Source organism: Panulirus ornatus, chromosome 52, assembly GCF_036320965.1.
Source record: "Panulirus ornatus isolate Po-2019 chromosome 52, ASM3632096v1, whole genome shotgun sequence".
NCBI classification, from domain to species: Eukaryota; Metazoa; Arthropoda; class Malacostraca; order Decapoda; family Palinuridae; genus Panulirus; species Panulirus ornatus.
The window spans coordinates 6,600,422-6,613,188 of NC_092275.1; the positions used below are offsets into that span (position 1 = coordinate 6,600,422).

Sequence of the window (12,767 nt, forward strand, 5' to 3'; positions counted from 1 at the left end):
CGGAACACAAAATGGCACAGAAAAGAATAGTAATATTTCTGCGTCAGCACCTGTTGGTCAGATTTGGGTACGGCACACGTTTCTACTGCGCATGCCTCAACCAGAAGCTTTGTCTCGAATACTGAAGGTGGACCGGGACAATCTGAACTTGTTTTGACCCTACGGAAACATGGAAATGTTGGCAGTGATGGATTTTGGCTGTTCAATAGAGGGTTTATATGTGTGTGCCGCCTGACCACGCTCGCGACAGGAAAATGGCTTATCGTTGCTCTTGTGATCTCGGTGCTTAGTAACAAAGATGATGGATTCCTCGCCTTGCTTCATTTGTTCCAAGTGCTTCAGATACTTTACCAGGGATTTTCCACAAGAGGAAAAAGGTAAGTTCCTTTCGGGTTTGTTGTTTGTGCTACGTGATTGGGTTAATTCAAAAGCCAAAAAGAGTATTGAGGAATGAGGGAAATTTGATGTCATATGACAGAGAAGAGGCAGGTTTTGTAACAAAATCGACTGAAATCCAGCAGAGGAAATCCTCACTTTCAACAAGGGCAGATTATAATCTTGAAACCAGTGTTGTGACCATGGAGACGAAGTTTGATGATGGCTATATCTTCCAACCTCCCGAGAAGACTTATAGGATTTGAAAATCTCAGGACAGGTAGACTCCGACTCAAAATAGGTTAAGCGTTCTAGATGAAGTACAGGATGATCTTAGTACTGTTATGGTTTAGGATTCCTTTGTTACGGATCAGGAGCAGTTCTGTATTGAGGAAACATAGGGAAGGAGAAATGTGTGTTATCCTGATGGTGAACTAGAAAATATTTTGGAAAAGTTCGACGACATAGTCTCAAACATTCCGGGAAAGATGACATTTGTAGTCAAATGGGTACAAACAATATAGCTAGTAGTAGGTTGGAAGAAATTTGAGCAAAGCAAAGGGAACTTATATTTAAGTGTAAAGAGAGCTATAGTGGATTAGTTGTCTTAAAACTACTTTCTAAATATGACGTCAACTGTACCCTCAGTGGAATGCTGGTGAGTCACAGCAGTTAAGTGTCTCTGTAAGGAGGAGGGTAGAGTCTTTTATGGAACCATTTACTCATGATAAAAGCTTGTACGCTAGGGACGGTCTCCATCAGGAAGAAGCAGGGAAAGCCCGCCTTGGCGGTGTGTTAAACGAGAATATTAGGCTCGTTTTTTTTTTCGATAAACATAGATGAGTTACGTACTCATAAAACGGAAAACGAAAAAGAGGGTTTCAGGTTAAGGTACATATGGCTGGCATACATAGACCAGAATTATAGGAAACCCGGTTGGCAGTCTTGGAAAGAGAAGGCAACAGGGCAGTTAGTGGGAAATTCCCAAGTTGTGGCCATATTTCAGGTAGTTTGGGGATAGGAAGGAAATAAGGGAATATGGTAAGACCTGTCAGCTCCCGCCTGTCGGAATCGAAGCAGGAAGGAGTAAAGGCAAATGGTGTATATGTAGCATCTTTGGTCAATGGTAAACGTCAAATTACGACGCCCGTATCATGTAGTGCTAAACGTAAACATTCCGAATGATACCTACTGGAGCAAGAGTAACGTCTGGGGCGTTGTTAGGACTCCCGACGACCGACTAGCTAAGCCCACGACCTCCCACTTTATATCATTACTACCCCGTGTTACGGTTGCTTACAGTACTTCCTCTACATATTTCTCTTATGCCGTGGTGTTGGTCGTTCACTGACGCTACGCTCTTACTCAACCGTACGGCAACGAATCACAGGTAGCTTACTGAAGTGTAAGGAAACATAGCTTCCCCGCGGCTAAAACAGTTAGATTTAGTATTGGATAAATTGGCTGTAAAAATGATGTGGTGTTTAGTATCGTTGTTTCTCTTATCACCGTTGTGAGATCTGGTTTATCAGGAGGCTGATGTGAACTCGCCAGACGCCACCTTACATTTCAACTATGATATGATTTTCATGAAGCGAATTTCGAAAACAACTTAAAAAATTACCTTATGTAGACTCACCACAACACTGATATCAAACGTTCTCAATTGTATACCAGGAACCGTAGTTTATTAAGCGTATACTGACCGCCGTGAGAGAAAGCTTTGAAAGAACTTGATTATAGATGTGAAATACATAGATTTGTGAAAGGAATTATTTGTCCTGAGTCCATCTTTAATAGCTATGCGCACTGGGGTCACCCCTCCAAATGAAACGTTCGAATCGTGAAATCCACATCAAATTCCTGCGAGTATATTACCCTACGTCATTACACGGAATGTTTTTCCGTACTTAATCATCTAATGACTTGATAAGTTCTCAGTTATGGTGGTAGGGGACGCTGCCTATGTTGGTCATCATACATAATGTTTTAAGTGACCAAAGACATTTAGTCACCAGTTTCATCTTTAATCAGCCCCAAAACATTCTCAACATGTCCAAACGACTGAATAGGCCGTTACTGGAGAGTTTGGCTGCTGCAGTGATCACTGTTGCCAGACGAGTAGTTGTACTTGCTTGGCGACCTCGAAATTGTCCCACAATCCCGTAAGCACATACCAGCCAACACTGGCAATGGAGGAAAACAACCTGGCTCCTGGTTTCATTTGCTTTTTGACGCTTTTTGAAAAAAAAAAAACATACAAAAGATTTAAAATTCAAAAAAGAAAAAAAAAAATCAAGTTCGTAAGCAAAGCTGAAATCAAAGTAACGGCTGGTATTAGCTCGGTGTTAAAGGGTAAAGTATCAGCAAATACCCTCTGAGTGATAAAGATATAATATTAATCATTACCTGCCACAGTGACCCATCTGTTCCCTGTCAGTAGATCAAGCAGGCAAGGGCAACCGAGCGGTATTTCCTGGGATGTATTCAAGGCTGACAAGCGGGACTGGGATACCAGGGCAAAAGTCCCAGAACCAGAGGGGACTACATGGGAAGGACAGGTAACAGGAGATCTAGTGGGGTCCATAACAAGGTTTTCTATTACAAAGATAATCTAAATATAGTGGAAGAAACAGGATAGCAAAGCAAAATGCATCTCTGTTTTCCTGTCTCTACCACTATATATATATATATATATATATATATATATATATATATATATATATATATATATATATATATATATATATCTTTCTTTTAAACTATTCGCCATTTCCCGCGTTAGCGAGGTAGCGTTAAGAACAGAGGACTGGGCCTTTTTTGGAATATCCTCACCTGGCCCCCTCTGTTCCTTCTTTTGGAAAAAAAAAAAGAGAGGGGAGGATTTCCGGCCCCCCACTCCCTCCCCTTTTAGTCGCCTTCTACGACACGCAGGGAATACGTGGGAAGTATTCTTAATCCCCTATCCCCAGGGATAATATATATATATATATATATATATATATATATATATATATATATATATATATATATATCATAAAGTGTGAGTAGTGTTCATAAATTTCATACAGGTCATTTGTCGCCGTCTTTCCTGTCACAAGGGCAAACCCTTGCCTCCGCTCCTTTGGGGGGTTGGGGGCGTAGGTTTGGGTTACCAAATACCAATCCTTTCTCAGGGAGGGAGGGGGAGTTCCACCTCATATCTTGTTGGCCTTGAGGGCGTGTGGTGTTTTGTGAAACGGTGACGAACTGAGGACGTGGGGCTTTCGCTGCGGCTGAAGATTAAGTCGAAATTAGAAAAGAAATGAAGCTTGGGCAGCGACCCTTCAGGTCCCCGTCTCTCTCCTCCCGCGTCAGAACTGGGGACGTGGATAGACACACAGAAAAACAACGATCGACAGCATATATAGAAAACGAGTTTCTATAAGTTCAGTGTCGCGCCTGTGGGTCAGGATAAGACCTGCACGCAATCAGGCCACAGATGGTGTTTCCCTCGCATTATCGGTACCACCAACTTCCCTGCCCTAATTCATTACGGAGATAAAGCGATAAGGGACGCCAATCTTGCTCAAGTGCGCAGTACTGACAAAAGACGAGGAGACGATATTTGTGATCTCAACATGAAGTTACGGACGATGGCGTCGGTGTGCTTGTTGAAGTGGTAGGCCCGCTCGGGTGACATTAGTGGGGGCGTCCGGCATACGGGTTCTATGCCGAAGACCGACACAGGGCGTCTGGTAATTAATCACTCAGTACAGCTGATGGTACACTGCCCGGCATCTGGTGAGAATGACCTTCTCGATTAAGTCTTTCAACTTTTTATCAGTAAGTGCGGGAACAACGACTGTCCCGAAGGCCACACAGTAAACCTTGAACTCTGGCATCTCGAGGGACGAGTCTCAGAGTCTCAGGTGCGAGGGACAGGTTGTCTTCTGTCTGAGTGTGACGAGCGTCACCCGAGCAGCTGGCCACTGAGTAAAGGATGTTCCAGTAACGTCTGCCAGACGAACTGACGCTGTGACTACGACAAACGACGAGTCAGAAGGAGGAGGAGGAGGAGGAGGAGGAGGAAGGGGAGAGAAACAAGAGGGAGATGAAGTCGGGGAAATATTAATCAAAGAGGAGAAAGATTGCTGTTTTCCCAGACAGACAAGGAATTGCTATCAGTCTCCGTCTACTAACGATGGACATTTGGTCAGTGTCAAGGGCAAGATCATGAAGTACGGATGTGTGAGCAAGAGCAAGAGAGGACGAGAGGGGGATCAACTGGACGAGGAAGACTTGCTCGGGAGAAGACTTGACATTTCCCCAGTAAGGAAAAGGCCATAAATACTGCTATAAATCGTACATCATATAGAAGGACTCTAAGCTGGTGGTGTGTTTCTAATCCATGGAGGAGGCGACGGTGATTATGACACATGCCACAACATAGATCATGTCGTTGTTCACACCCTTGTGTCCGTGTCATACCCGTGTCAGTGGCGTAGCCGACGAGTCTGACGCTGGATGTAGCGATGCTGGACGCTGAAGATACATGGCTGTGGTGTGGGGCAGAGACCATTCACTGTGCTGCGTGATGTCCTCCGCCTAGTGGCCGAATTGAAATGAAGAAGCACTGAAGGGTCTGTTGATGTTATTGCTGCCATCTGAACAGGTTCAATGACCCCACGTAGATATGATAACACGGGCACCCCCTCCCCACCACAGGTGTGGGACACAGGCCACCACCACCACCTCAGGTGTGGGACACAGGCCACCACCTCAGGTGTGGGACGCAGGCCACCACCTCAGGTGTGAGTCGCAGGCCTCCACCTCAGGTGTGGAACACAAGCCATCACCTCAGGTGTGGGACGCAGGCCACCACCTCAAGTGTGGGACACAGGCCACCACCACCACCTCAGGTGTGGGACGCAGGCCACCACCTCAGGTGTGGGACAGGCCACCACCTCAGGTGTGAGTCGCAGGCCTCCACCTCAGGTGTGGAACACAAGCCATCACCTCAGGTGTGGACGCAGGCCACCATCATTACATTTTCTACATGGGTTTTAGTCACCATAGCATGGAGTTATGCTCACTCATGACCACTGTCTCTTTCTCCACCTCCTCACTCACCAGAGCGACGTAAAAAGTCCTCCCGTCTCGTTACCTGTCTCGGCAACATCTCTCTTCAACCAACCTTCTCTGTACGCCGCCGGGTTGTTGCTGTTTTCTCTCTGTTCTACAATTATCATTTCGCCCACTGTTCTTGTTAACAACTTGTTTGCGTGCGTCCCAGCCCTTATGTCTTGGGCCCGAGCCACGAGTGTTGCTGCTGCTTCCCATAGTTTCTGTGCGCAGACCTGCTACTCGAGAAGTGACCGTTATAATCCCTCATCCTTCTCTCGAACAGTTGAGCTGTCGACTTCTCTTCATCCTCTTCATCCTTTAGTCTTCTCCTCTTCCTATAATCTTTAAGGGTCAGGTCCAGTAACACCTGCAGAGCTCTGGTTCATTTCTACATTATCTATTTCTAGTAGATTATTCCTTTCAGCTGGCCATCCAGAGGCCTATTTTACCCGTCCATTGTCGAGTAAAAAGAAAATGTTTGATAGTTCGAAAAAAAGATATGTTAACCCTCTGGTAGTGAGGAGGTCGGTGGGTCTAGGGAGGGAGGAAGCACTGGTCATCAAATGTTTGCATATAAACAAGTAGTGGAGAGAAGTGTAGAGAAAACGGAGAAAGCGTACTCAACATATATGAACTTGAAAACGTAAAAGAGACGAATAATAAATGATGAATCACTAGGAGTCTATCGGAAGCTCTTACCCCCACGGGATGTGTTTGGAAGGCCACTGAATGCCGTTACGAGCTTGTACGCCGTGTGTAGTGGCTGTGTGAGACAGTGTGGTGGTTTGAGTGAGCGGATCGAATCAAATGTTGGCGTGTATCAGCGCCGTGTGATGTCCCCCGTTGCTGTTTAGTTCTAGTAGATGGGGCATGACGCGACATCAGAGCCATGTGGGGTGGTGGCAGCGTGCTGCTCAATGATGGGTAATCAGAATGCAGATTGCCGCAGCTGTATGCAGGTGAGGCTGTGCTGTCAGCTGGATCCGAGGGAGGAGAGGTGGAGAATGATGGGCCAGTTCTGATTGTTTGGTGATAACACGAGTGGACGGGTGTCCAACCTGTGGACGGAGGAAGTGTGAGGGTGTCCAACCTGTGGACGGAGGGAGGGTGAGGGTGTCCAACCTGTGGACGGAGGGAGGGTGAGGGTGTGCTACCTGTGGACGGAGGGAGGGTGAGGGTGTGCTACCAGTGGACGGAGGAAGTGTGAGGGTGTGCTACCTGTGGATGAAGGGAGCGTGCGAGTGGCCAACCTGTGGACGGAGGGAGTGTGAGGGTGTGGTACCTGTGGACGGAGGGAATGTGAGGGTGTGGTACCTGTGGACGGAGGGAATGTGAGGGTGTGGTACCTGTGGACGGAGGGAATGTGAGGGTGTGGTACCTGTGGACGGAGGGAGGGTACGGGTGTACTACCTGTAGACGGAGGGAGGGTGAGGGTGTCCAACCTGATGAGAGAGGGAGAGTGAGGGTTTCCAACCTGTGGACATAAGGAGGGTGAGGGTGTGCAACCAGTGGACGGAGGGAGGGTGAGGGTGTGCTACCTGTAGACGAAGGGAGTGCACGGGTGTGACAGCTGTGGACAGAGGGACTGTACGGGTGTCTTAGCTGTGGACGGATGGTGGGGGGCACAGGATAATTATAGGACAGATATATAGCAATGCCCCAGATCGTTCAACAGATTGTGGGTACTGGCGACCCGGAGGGAGGCGAATGCTGACGTCAGTGTTAGCTGCACTAGGAGAGGAGAGATATGTTGAGAGGAACACATCTTACGTAATATACTCTATGCGAAACAGACGCACTTTGTGTCCTACACACACACACACACACACACACACACACACACACACACACACACACACACACTGACGACACCCAATCGCATACACAAACATACAGTCAGACACAGGTGGACTGGCACACACAGCGGCGAGAGAATGACTAGTGGAGGAGTCCCCTAAGATTGTGTTTTGACTACCTCTGTTTTCTTTATGATCTTTGGTAAATGACTTGCCAAACGAAGCGGAATCATACTGGAATATGTGTTCTGATAACGCCAAAAGTATAACAGAAGTATGAGAAGACAGGGACGACTGAATATCATCCAGAGAACTTTGAAAATACGCAGCAGTGGTCAGACATCTGACGAATGAAAGTTAACTCCGACAAAATGGGTATCTTCAAGATGAGCGGTGTGTTCAACACAGCTAGACTCTAAGGACCATATCAGGGTGACAAATGACGAGTCGTATAGTACACGACCTAGAGAGGTGGCATGATCATCATCAGGCCGAACTTGTCACCAGAACATCATGAGGGAGGCGAACTGTATTTCTCGTCAGCGTTGAAATTGCCTTCAAGAAATTTGAAGTGTGAGACGTCGAGGAAGACGTGCACGAAGCATATTCAGCCGGTGCTGGACTACGTCACACAATGCAAGTCTGGTCAACTAGAGTCACATAAAATGGAGGCAAAGTACTACGAGGAGATTGATACGAGAAGTGAGTGGAATGAGCCAAGAAGCGAAGAAGGAAGCGCTCAATCTGCTCCTAACATGGAAGAAGGATGAAGGAAGACATAACAACTTCACTGAATTTCCTGGGAGTCCATGATGACCTTCACAGAGAACGGGGTTTATTTCTATGCTAAAAGAGTATCCAGAATAAGAGACGTGAGGAAACACCCTGGGTAACCCTTGTGGATAGGTGGAACAAGCTAAGCTGGGAGAAAGTAAACATGAATACCACTGAAAGATAGAAAAAGAAAGTCTATATTTCAAGTACAAAGACAAAATAAGGATCTACGGGAAGTGTTACAATTCCCTTTATACACATAGTTACGTAATGACAAGAGACACAGGTGATCGATTGTATACTGGCTAAAAGGTAACCTTGATTGCTAGCCTCATTCGCCATCTTTCCAGCAAGTCATGTCGAAGATCCTTGTTGTTAGGATGGAGTCCAGGCGTTAGCACCCGGTCCTCACCACTGGTGCAGGCGACCACTGGGGCCAGTCACATGGTTCTGTGTATATGTATCACCCCGGAGGCAGGCGGGTCCAGCGGATCTGTGTTATATGACCCGTGTGGCTGCAGACGTCGGCTGGGGGGGAGTTCCTTAAGGGCGTGGGTGTCCTACGGCCTCCTGCTACAGGATGCCTCACATGGAGGATCGATACAGTCTATCATGTGATATATAATGAGCCAACCAGTCTGTCTATCAGTCAGCGATGTTAATACTGGGGTTGAGGCTGGCTGCCACCTGTCATGCTAGGCAGTAGAGTGAAGCAAATGATACGACTAAGGTCTGGCAGCCTCGTCACAAAACATCCTTTTTTTTTCTTGGGGATTTTATACGTTTGTCAGTGGCACACTTGTTAATCTGTCCTGGCGGCAGGATATATATATATATATATATATATATATATATATATATATATATATATATATATATATATATATATATATATATATATATATATATATATATATATATATATATATATATATATATATATATATATATATATATATATGGTGTGAGGTGGTTTGATCGAGTAAGTAACGTAAGGGTAAGAGAGATGTGTGGAAATAAAAAGAGCGTGGTTGAGAGAGCAGAAGAGGGTGTTTTGAAGTGGTTTGGTCACATGGAGAGAATGAGTGAGGAAAGATTGACCAAGAGGATATATGTGTCGGAGGTGGAGGGAACGAGGAGAAGAGGGAGACCAAATTGGAGGTGGAAAGATGGAGTGAAAAAGATTTTGTGTGATCGGGGCCTGAACATGCAGGAGGGTGAAAGGAGGGCAAGGAATAGAGTGAATTGGAGCGATGTGGTATACCGGGGTTGACGTGCTGTCAGTGGATTGAATCAAGGCATGTGAAGCGTCTGGGGTAAACCATGGAAAGCTGTGTAGGTATGTATATTTGCGTGTGTGGACGTATGTATATACATGTGTATGGGGGTGGGTTGGGCCATTTCTTTCGTCTGTTTCCTTGCGCTACCTCGCAAACGCGGGAGGCAGCGACAAAGCAAAAAAAAAGAATATATATATATATATATATATATATATATATATATATATATATATATATATATATATATATATATATATATATATATATATATATTAAAAAAGGGGGTGACTGTATTGTTGACTGGTTGGTAAGGTTATTTAATGTATGTATGACTCATGGTGAGGTGCCTGAGGATTGGTGGAATGCGTGCATAGTGCCATTGTACAAAGGCAAAGGGGATAAGAGTGAGTGCTCAAATTACAGAGGTATAAGTTTGTTGAGTATTCCTGGTAAATTATATGGGAGGGTATTGATTGAGAGGGTGAAGGCATGTACAGAGCATCAGATTGGGGAAGAGCAGTGTGGTTTCAGAAGTGGTAGAGGATGTGTGGATCAGGTGTTTGCTTTGAAGAATGTATGTGAGAAATACTTAGAAAAGCAAATGGATTTGTATGTAGCATTTATGGATCTGGAGAAGGCATATGATAGAGTTGACAGAGATGCTCTGTGGAAGGTATTAAGAATATATGGTGTGGGAGGAAAGTTGTTAGAAGCAGTGAAAAGTTTTTATCGAGGATGTAAGGCATGTGTACGTGTAGGAAGAGAGGAAAGTGATTGGTTCTCAGTGAATGTAGGTTTGCGGCAGGGGTGTGTGATGTCTCCATGGTTGTTTAATTTGTTTATGGATGGGGTTGTTAGGGAGGTAAATGCAAGAGTTTTGGAAAGAGGGGCAAGTGTGAAGTCTGTTGGGGATGAGAGAGCTTGGGAAGTGAGTCAGTTGTTGTTCGCTGATGATACAGCGCTGGTGGCTGATTCATGTGAGAAACTGCAGAAGCTGGTGACTGAGTTTGGTAAAGTGTGTGGAAGAAGAAAGTTAAGAGTAAATGTGAATAAGAGCAAGGTTATTAGGTACAGTATGGTTGAGGGTCAAGTCAATTGGGAGGTGAGTTTGAATGGAGAAAAACTGGAGGAAGTGAAGTCTTTTAGATATCTGGGAGTGGATCTGGCAGCGGATGGAACCATGGAAGCGGAAGTGGATCATAGGGTGGGGGAGGGGGCGAAAATCCTGGGAGCCTTGAAGAATGTGTGGAAGTCGAGAACATTATCTCGGAAAGCAAAAATGGGTATGTTTGAAGGAACAGTGGTTCCAACAATGTTGTATGGTTGCGAGGCGTGGGCTATGGATAGTGTTGTGCGCAGGAGGATGGATGTGCTGGAAATGAGATGTTTGAGGACAATGTGTGGTGTGAGGTGGTTTGATCGAGTGAGTAACGTAAGGGTAAGAGAGATGTGTGGAAATAAAAAGAGCGTGGTTGAGAGAGCAGAAGAGGGTGTTTTGAAGTGGTTTGGGCACATGGAGAGAATGAGTGAGGAAAGATTGACCAAGAGGATATATGTGTCGGAGGTGGAGGGAACGAGGAGAAGAGGGAGACCAAATTGGAGGTGGAAAGATGGAGTGAAAAAGATTTTGTGTGATCGGGGCCTGAACATGCAGGAGGGTGAAAGGAGGGCAAGGAATAGAGTGAATTGGAGCGATGTGGTATACCGGGGTTGACGTGCTGTCAGTGGATTGAATCAAGGCATGTGAAGCGTCTGGGGTAAACCATGGAAAGCTGTGTAGGTATGTATATTTGCGTGTGTGGACGTATGTATATACATGTGTATGGGGGTGGGTGGGCCATTTCTTTCGTCTGTTTCCTTGCGCTACCTCGCAAACGCGGGAGACAGCGACAAAGTATAATAAATAAATAAAATATATATATATATATATATATATATATATATATATATATATATATATATATATATATATATATATATATATATATATATATATATTCCTATGAGTCCACAAGGAAACGGAAATACCAAGTGTCAAGCGCCTTCGTATATTACATGGTCAGGACTGAGTACAGACAGACAGAGAGACCACAATATAATACACCAGCCGTCCACCACTGGGCGGGGCCGGCAGGTGAATGAAGTATCAAACAGGTGAAGGAATTAGGGCACAGGTCACCCTCGACGACCTGACCTCTCTCATGTTACTAAACTCAGGTTAACCTATGTTCTGGGAAACATATTTACAATTTTCTTTTTACTTATAAAGCTATCTAATTTATATAAACCTACGTTTTGATTCATATTATCATCTCTACAATGTTTCATAGAAGACGATTCAATATTTCTATCCATCACTGAGTTATTATATGTGATTACCTAAACTCTGTAGTCAATTTGATGACCAAAGTCTTTGCCGTAAACAAATATTGCACTGGGTTCTTGGTCTAGAATCCAGTGATACGTATTCTGATTTGGGTTTAAGGTTTGCTGAAAGTAAAATATTCCGAACATCTCCCTCCCTCCTCCTATATACTGAAGACGCTGACCAACAAACGATTCAACTCCTTTACAATCCTCCTCGTATGATGTTCCTGTGATAGACTGCGTGCCGTCTCGTCCCTCAGGTTCCACACACACACACACACACGGAAGCTCCCTCCTGCAGGATGATAGCTCCAACGAGGCGTCCTTTCACCGCGTCTCGTCTTCATCACAGCCTCTGGCTGGGGTGTGATTCCGTCAGCTGCGTCGCTGTCCACAGCTGTAGCAAGACAGGTCGCTGTGTGGTGGTTTTTGGGATCATGAACACCTGACTTATGACTCAAATCCGCTGGGAACCTACTGTGATTCCCTGTGTGTCCAGGACGGGGAGAGGGGTGTCATACACCGCTGGGGCACAGATTATTCAGTTTCCAGATTAATTCACGGTGATATATTTTGTTGCTTGTTGTGAAATATATTTCTGTTCATGCATATTCGCTATTTCCCGCGTCAGCTTGGTAGCGTCAAGAGCAGATGGCTGAGCCTTAGAGAAGAAAATTCTCATTTGGCGCCTTCTCTGTTTCTTCTTTTGGAAATGTAAAAACAGGAGGGGAGGATTTCCAGCCCCCCCCCCGCTCCCTACCCTTTTAGTCGCTTTCTACGACACGCAGGGAATACGTGGGAAGTATTCTTTCTCCCCTATCCCCAGGGATGTATAATCACCCATAATGTGCTTAGAATATATTGTATTATGACTGTGAGGGATGAACTAATCTAAACCAAATATAGGATCAAACAGCCATGCTGCTTAACGGCTTAGGGTGGTTGCTGGACGGCGGCTCACATGGCCTCGCGGGGGTCACGTGACTCGTGCCGGACGCTCTATCTCACAAATTGTCAGTCATATCTCGTATCTTTTTTTATATATAAAGACATTGCTTTTCCTTACCGT

General features: G+C 45.3%; 1 protein-coding gene across 2 annotated transcripts in view; it reads right to left on the bottom strand.

Annotated features, from left to right (window-relative positions):
- The window catches only part of LOC139765014 (adenosine deaminase 2-like), a 48,304-nt gene that overhangs the window by 26,149 nt on the left and 9,388 nt on the right, over positions 1–12,767 (bottom strand). The window contains exon 1 of one of the 2 annotated variants that reach the window (XM_071692082.1): positions 1,568–1,639. The exons of the other annotated variant lie outside the window; for it this stretch is intronic. The gene's annotated coding sequence lies outside the window, so the exon portion shown is untranslated. Of the gene's footprint in view, positions 1–1,567; positions 1,640–12,767 lie in introns of those variants that run through there. 2 annotated transcript variants of the gene reach the window in all.